The sequence below is a fragment of the Canis aureus genome, chromosome 2 (genome assembly GCF_053574225.1).
Source record: "Canis aureus isolate CA01 chromosome 2, VMU_Caureus_v.1.0, whole genome shotgun sequence".
Classification (NCBI taxonomy): domain Eukaryota; kingdom Metazoa; phylum Chordata; class Mammalia; order Carnivora; family Canidae; genus Canis; species Canis aureus.
Genome location: NC_135612.1, coordinates 67,947,026 through 67,954,510, shown reverse-complemented (window position 1 = coordinate 67,954,510; position 7,485 = coordinate 67,947,026).

The following is a 7,485-nucleotide window of genomic DNA, read 5'->3' as shown; positions in this document are numbered from 1 at the left end:
GGGCCCCATAGTGCTTTGCTATTGTGGCCTCTGAAATTCTTACTTTAGCCATCTCTCCATGTTCTTTCTTCACCAGTTCCTGCTTCCTTTGCCCTTTGAATTGGAGTGTTTGGACTCTTTGATGCCTACCAAAAGGAGTTTTCATGGCCTGGAAAATCTCTGTAAGAACCACCTCTAAGATACCCACTCAAAAACGCAGAAGCTAGTCTGGTCTCAAGTAAGAGGCAGACCTTCACCACAGAGTGTTTATTTTTCTTATAATCAATTAGTGAAGCAACACAGACATTACAGAAATGCTGAGGGCCCTCTCCCAAAGGACCAGCAAGATGAGGTTAGAGAAGCCGGGAGGATCCCCTGGTAAGTCTGGGCAAACTTAAAGACAGCCCTGGGCTTTCTCAACTCTGATTTGAAACCTCAATGGCCCACCATGAGGCCTTCCTAATGAACTTTGTCCCACTGATGGTGGGCATTACCGGAAGAGACAACAACCGGCTTTAGTACCCTCTATGGCCTGGGAAAGATAGGTAAGTATGTGAGCTACCCAAGGTTGCAAGGACAATGAGCCCCTGCACTAGATGGTCTCAGAATAGACTCATAGAATGCAAGAGGTAAAATGGCAAATGAACCATTTCTATAATCTTTTTCAGTGGTAGTTTTTATCTACTGCTAAATGACTCCTGTGATGTGTCTTACCACTTTCTAATGTTGGAATTATTAAATCAAGTCATTTTAATTGCTAGATATGCCTACTAAAATATAACACAAGGTGACCTTGCATTATTCATTGTTTTGCTCTGTGAAGGAAAAATAAATGGGAACTTTTTCCTACTTTCTGTAAGAAGTCTTAAAATATTTGAAGATAGGAGGCTTACAACCATAATTCTTCTTTTGTCTGGGCTAAATAACTCCATTTCTCATCCTGCTCCAGCCTGGTTTCTACCCTAACTGAAATTTCTCACCATGGCTACCAGTGAACTTGCAAATAATGAATCCTATGAACAGATTTCAGTTCCTACCTTACTGCACTCCTCAGGTACATTTGACAAGCATAATTACTTCCTCCTTAGAATATTTATCTTGATACATCTTTCTCTGTTTGCCAGCCCAATGGCATGTATTATTAGTCATCCTTCTGCACTGGTTTTCTCTGCTTTAACCACCACCTAAGTGTTGACATTCCTTGGGTTCTTGTCTTTTTCTTCTTATCACTGTAGGAACCAGCCCTCAGTGAATGCATCCATACCTGTTCCTCAACTCTTATCTAAATATTGATGATACCCAAATTATACTTCCTTTTTGAACATCACATAACTATATTCAGCTTCACCAAAAAACATCCCGTTGGGATCTCAAACTCAGTAAGTGCATAACTATGATAATTACATTCCTTACAAGAATGAATTCCTCCTCTTCTGTGTCCTTGCTTTCCTCCTCTAGAGCTCCCCAACTTAATAAACTGCCCTGCCATCTATATCCTCAATGACACAGTGAAAAAACCTACAAGTTATCTGTGGCGTAAATTACTTATCTGAAATTTTCCAACAAATGAGAAATCAAAGGTGGAATTTAAATCCAAGATTTCTGCCTTCTTGATTCAAAGTCAAATGGTTTTTCTTCATATATTTATGTTTGTATACCTATTTTGTAATGTATATTACTCAGGTAAATATATGCAAATACAACTTCTCAGACAAAATTTACTATTATATGATGAAATTAATTTCAATGACAAATACAATATATATTTCCAGGGTACCTGGGTGGCACAATTAAGTGGCTGGCACTTGATATCAGCTGAGGTCATGATCTCAGGGTCCTAAGCTTGCAATGGGCTCCACACTCGGCGGGGGGGGGGGGGTCTGCTTGATATTCTTTCTTTCTCTCTCCCTCCCTCCTCCCCCCACATGTGCTCTCTCTCTTTAAAATAAATAAATCTTAAAATACACACACACACACATATATATTTCCATTCCATTTCATATCATCTCCATATAAATACAGAACTTTGATACATCCTACAATTTGCTATGAAGTCTATTTCTGTCAAGGAAAGGTGAGGCAACAAGGCAAAGTTCGTAGCTGAGGCCAGGCACACTTTGCCAACAGTTAACTTCAACAAGGAGAACTTTGACATTTGTAGTAAGGGGAAACCTTTCCGTGAATTGCTGCTTTATTAAAACCTTGCCCAGCAGATGCAGTGTAAGTGGAAAGGGAATTTCTGCTGCTGTTTATAGGACTGTGGGGTCAGATGTCAACCAGGGTCTTCTCAAGCTGGACTGGAATAGCTCGTCTCTTCTATGTCAGCCTCCATGCTTTGACTGATGACAAATATTTAAGAATTAAATACTTCTATTAAGGAAAGCATGACACCTCTCATAGCCTGCACGCCTAAGGGTCACCATGGATGTGAATTTCAGTGTTTCTACACCATTTCTAAATATTTGCAGAGAACCATTTCCTGCTTCAAGAATTACAAAAGTCTAACTTGGAGATTAAACATTTTAGGGTTAGTCAATTATTTCAGAAGAGTTGTACTTTGTTGAAATCAACACTCAAATACGCTCCAGTAACATTGGAGGGTGGCAAGCTTGCCTAATCTAGGAAGATCAAAATAAAGGCTGCATGCTCCATCCTTAGAGCTCTGGGTTCAGGTCAGACAGCACAGTGGGCTGTTACATAGGAGGCCATTCTCTTGAAAGCGAGTGGTGGAAATTGGGCATGAAATCCTCTATTCAGGAGAATACAACTTGGTATTATCCTAAAATGTGCATGATTAGGTGAACACATTCAGATAGAATAACATTTCTTCCCCAACCCACCCTGTTAACCTTCATTCGCCTCTCAAATGATTTCATTATCGAGATTATAAAATTTCACTTATTTGCCTGCTCTTGCTGCCAAAAATTTGCAAACTGTTGCTGGGATCTGCTAGATATTCTGAGGATGAATTGTCTAGTGTCTCACAATATCATATATATTCACTGTGCAGAAGAAAAATAGTTGCTGCCATTTACCAAATGCCTGTCATATGATGTATTCTATATGAGGCTCTTTGTTAACCTTATCTCTTTTAATTTTTATAAGTATTTTATGAGGCAGGAATTATTTTAAACATGTGTACATTATTCCTTAATCCTAAAAGAACTCAAGGCAGAAAAGATGATAGCAAACTTATTCCTTCAAAGAGTGATTTAAAACTCAGAGTACTTAGGTCACATTCTAAGGGGTATAGAGCTAAGGAGCAGCAGAATTGGGGATTATACTCCAATAGGAAGAATTGGGGATTATATTCCAGTTGCAAGGATGATGCATTGCCCACCACACCATCAACAGGCACTACAATGATGAGCAAAATGACTGGTGACCCACAGTAGGACTGAGGGTGACAGGACAGGGCAAAGCACAAGATGGGAGAAGCAGCTATTAGATGGAAAAATGCAAAACCAGGAGTGAGAAAAAACTTCTTTTAAAATATCTGTGGCATTTAGTATCTCACGATGGGAAGACGGTAGGCTTTGGGGATGGGATAGATATTTCTTTATCAGAATTCTCCCCACATTGTAGGATGGTGCCAATCCTCTCTCCAGATACTTAATGCCAGTAGCATCCCTTGTCACTGAGATAAACAAAAACACCCTCTGCATTCCAAATGCCTTTTGGGGTGGGGGTGGGGGTACTGTTCCCAGTTAAGAACCACAGCTTAGAGGAAGGGGGAACTATAATCCTATTACAGATATTATTATTCTCATTTTTCTAGAAGTGGAAACTCTAAGTTCCAGTTCATACCTTTGGAATGGAACCTATCACTGAATGGTGCTAAATGTTATTCTCTTAACCCAATAATACCACTGTCATAATTGCCTGGATATTTCTTTTCTTGCAAAAATCATAATCTTTTGGCTAAAGGGTCATTTTGTAAATACATATATGCAGATCATTTCCTAAAGCAGGACACGGTCTTCTACAATCTCCAGAGTGTTCTTCTTATGATATATACTTAAATACTCTGCTTAACTTCATTTTCTACTTACTTTATTAAAGATGAGATCCTAATAAACATAAGTCAACTCTTTTTTAAAATTCCAGTATAGTCAACATTCAGTGTAATATTAGTTTCAGGTGTGCATTTTAGTGATCCAACACTGGCATACATAACCCAATGCTTATCACGACAAGTGCATTCCTTAATCCTCATCACCTATATCACCATGCGAGTGATGATGACCACTCCCCTCTCTCTGGTAATCGTGTTTGTTCTCTATAGTTAAGAGTCTCTTTCTTGGTTTGTCTCTCTTTCTCTGTTTTCCATTCCTTTTGTTCATTTGTTCCTTTTGTTCATTTGTTTTATTTCTTAAATTCCACCTATGAATGAACTCATATGGTTTTTCTTTCTTTGACTTTCACTTAGCATTATACTCTCTAGCTCCACACGTGTCATTGCAAATGGCAAGATTTCATTGTTTTTATGGCTTAATAATATTGCATGGTGTATATACACCACATCTTCTTTACCTATTCATCTGTCAATGAGCATTCGGGCTGAATCCATATTTTGCCTATTGCAAATAATGCTGCAATAAACATAGGGATCCATTTATCTCTTTGAATTACTGTTTTTGCATTTTGGGGGTAAATACCCAGTGGCAAGATTACTGGGTCATAGGGTAGTTCTATTTTTAACTTTCTAGGGAATCTCCATACTATTATCAACAGTGGCTGCACCAGAAGGCAAAACAACTTTTGATCCATTACTGCTTGGGAATATGAACAAGAAAGGTTTAATGAAATAAGTGGTAATCTGGTAATACTAATTCAATACTCAATATTAACTTAATATTTATTTAAGATTTAAAGGATGTTCATAGATAGGAAGAGACATTGTGATTGAGAACATAGTAAAGTCTGTGACATGGCAAAGCATTCATAATGTGGTTACACTTAGCTGGACCAAGAGTTCAGATTATTTCCAAGTAGGAGAGTAACTTAGAGTTTCTTCAGAACTTTTGAATAGGAGACATCTCTCTCTAACCAGTGTAGTCTCATCTTTGTCCATTCTTGTCCTTGTCCATAAGTGCCAGAAAATGACCATGTCCTACCTCCAAAACTTTCACTATAGCACATGTTTCTAATGAGCACCCCAAAAAGCATGAACTCCCAGTAAACATATCACAAAAATGCAAACTTCTCAGAATGAGCCAGGTTTCATTAAGGCAAGGAAAGGAATGCTTTTATAGCCTCTCTAGGACCTTTAGTACAAACTGCAAGCATATAATCTGCCATCCAACTTTAACTCAGTCCTTCATTAACACCCAGACCCTGATTTCCAGTCTTTTCCATGCATCCCTTCTTTAATAAAGTCCTCCTTTTTTCTCTCAACTAGCTAGCTTATATCCACCTATTACCACCACCCTGAATGTGTGTATTACCCTTCTTTGTCCCATGTTTCTTCTGAAATCAAACTTCCATGATGGATCTCTCTGACTTTCAACTGGGTACGACAATTGGGAGGGGAGATCCCAATTGCAGAAAAACAGGATAAGTGGAGAGAGTGCTGGAGCATTTATCTCCCATCCTCCTCCTCACTGCCTCCCTGACTTGCTGATGTGGTTCTGGCAGTGGTTGTATTCCTCCTAGACCACTTTCCATAAGCATTTATTCCTCTATGGTCTGGTGCTTAGTGGGCTTTTGAATACTGTTTCCTCTGTTTGGCCCTTTAGACCAAGGGGTAGTAATGACTGGCCATGATTACCAGTCACTGGGTACCTTAAATTTCCTTGCTTATTCCCCTGAACCCTGCCCACATCTTGACGAATGGTTCCCTTTATTAAAGTCTCCAAAGTTGAACCATCTGAGTGGAATTCACTTCTGTTAGGACTCCAACCAATGTGTCCTCCCTCCATTGCTATCCATCATGCCCTGGAACTCCCCTCCTGTAATGAGCAAGCTCCTCTTGATCCCTGGCCCTTTCACAGAATATTCACTCTCCCATCTTGCCTAGAAATCTAGCTGGGACTCTTTCCAAGTTCACTTTCTCTATAGCTTTGCAAGTGGAAGATCTGTTATCTCATATCTTTTGTGGCTTAGGAGCAGGACTGGCTCATCATCCAGTTTTCTGGCCATTATCCATTACACACACACACCAAAAGCAAAGGAGCTCCTATAGCTTAAAACAGTCTTGCCATTCTGTTTTATTTTATTTTATTTTATTTTATTTTATTTTATTTTATTTTATTTTATTTATTATTTTTTTAATAAATTTATTTTTTATTGGTGTTCAATTTACCAACATACAGAATAACACCCAGTGCTCATCCCGTCAAGTGCCCCCCTCAGTGCCCGTCACCCATTCACCCCCACCACCCGCCCTCCTCCCCTTCCAACACCCCTAGTTCGTTTCCCAGAGTTAGCAGTCTTTACGTTCTGTCTCCCTTTCTGATATTTCCCACACATTTCTTCTCCCTTCCCTTATATTCCCTTTCACTATTATTTATATTCCCCAAATGAATGAGAACATATACTGTTTGTCCTTCTCCGATTGACTTACTTCTCTCAGCATAATACCCTCCAGTTCCATCCATGTTGAAGCAAATGGTGGGTATTTGTCATTTCTAATGGCTGAGTAATATTCCATTGTATACATAAACCACATCTTCTTTATCCATTCATCTTTCGATGGACCCCGAGGCTCCTTCCACAGTTTGGTCATTTACAATTGCACCCAAAAGCATAAGATACCTAGGAATAAACCTAACCAAAGAGGTAAAGGATCTATACCCTAAAAACTATAGAACACTTCTGAAAGAAATTGAGGAAGACACAAAGAGATGGAAAAATATTCCATGCTCATGGATTGGTAGAATTAATATTGTGAAAATGTCAATGTTACCCAGGGCAATTTACACGTTTAATGCAATCCCTATCAAAATACCATGGACTTTCTTCAGAGAGTTAGAACAAGTTATTTTAAGATTTGTGTGGAATCAGAAAAGACCCCGAATAGCCAGGGGAATTTTAAAAAAGAAAACCATAGCTGGGGGCATCACAATGCCAGATTTCAGGTTGTACTACAAAGCTGTGGTCATCAAGACAGTGTGGTACTGGCACAAAAACAGACACATAGATCAATGGAACAGAATAGAGAACCTAGAAGTGGACCCTGAACTTTATGGGCAACTAATATTCGATAAAGGAGGAAAGACTATCCATTGGAAGACAGTCTCTTCAATAAATGGTGCTGGGAAAATTGGACATCCACATGCAGAAGAATGAAACTAGACCATTCACTTTCACCATAAACAAAGATAAACTCAAAATGGATGAAAGATCTAAATGTGAGACAAGATTCCATCAAAATCCTAAAGGAGAACACTGTCATTCATTGATCTTCAAGTCACTTCTACTCATTCATTTAAGTCATTAGCTGTTAATTCATCCTTCACAGCAATATTCTTGTTTTTTAGTGACATCAGCATTTATTCACTTATT